This window comes from Carlito syrichta, unplaced genomic scaffold (genome assembly GCF_000164805.1).
Source record: "Carlito syrichta isolate Samal-C Ts95f unplaced genomic scaffold, Tarsius_syrichta-2.0.1 Scaffold317056, whole genome shotgun sequence".
NCBI classification, from domain to species: domain Eukaryota; kingdom Metazoa; phylum Chordata; class Mammalia; order Primates; family Tarsiidae; genus Carlito; species Carlito syrichta.
This window is the reverse complement of record NW_007261152.1, coordinates 1-645: the sequence shown is the minus strand read 5'-3', so window position 1 is coordinate 645 and position 645 is coordinate 1.

The window sequence follows — 645 nt, the reverse complement described above, 5'->3', positions numbered from 1 at the left end:
ATATTCATTCCCTTAATATTATACTCTGATTATCATCATACACTGTTTCATGGGAAAAAACCAAATAAGCAAGCAAACAAACAAACAAAATGGCAGAAGACCCAGACAACAACATAATGACCATCTAAGTTAGCTATGTTTTCCTTGTGGAAAAGCTTTAAGACCTATTTAAACTTAAAGAAATGGTAGGATAATTTTGTGGCAACCATTAAGAAAATCAATCCTCAAGAACAATTGATGATTCTATAAAAAGAAGGAAAAAACCGTGGGCCGTATACTTAGCTAAATTGGAAAAGAGATCTGTGGTATTGTCAGCTGGGTACACAAATACTAAGAATGACTGGTAAGAGCGTGGCCCCCATCAGTGGTGATTTTCAAAGGAGACTGGTAGAACTTGTGTTGTCAGCATGTCCCAGCCAATCAGATGGCAGGGCCTCCTAAGATTCCATGGCACCCCCACATTTAAAATATGTTGTGGCAACCGCAGACCGTTACCTAGCACACTCGGTGCTACATATTTTACTTCTATCATAGACATAGCTTTAGGCAGTGCCTTTGGCTGTGAGCTCTGGTATCTGGACCCTAATTTTTAGTGACTTTCAGGGGTGCTGACCAAACATTTCTTAACAGTAAGTGAAGAATTAC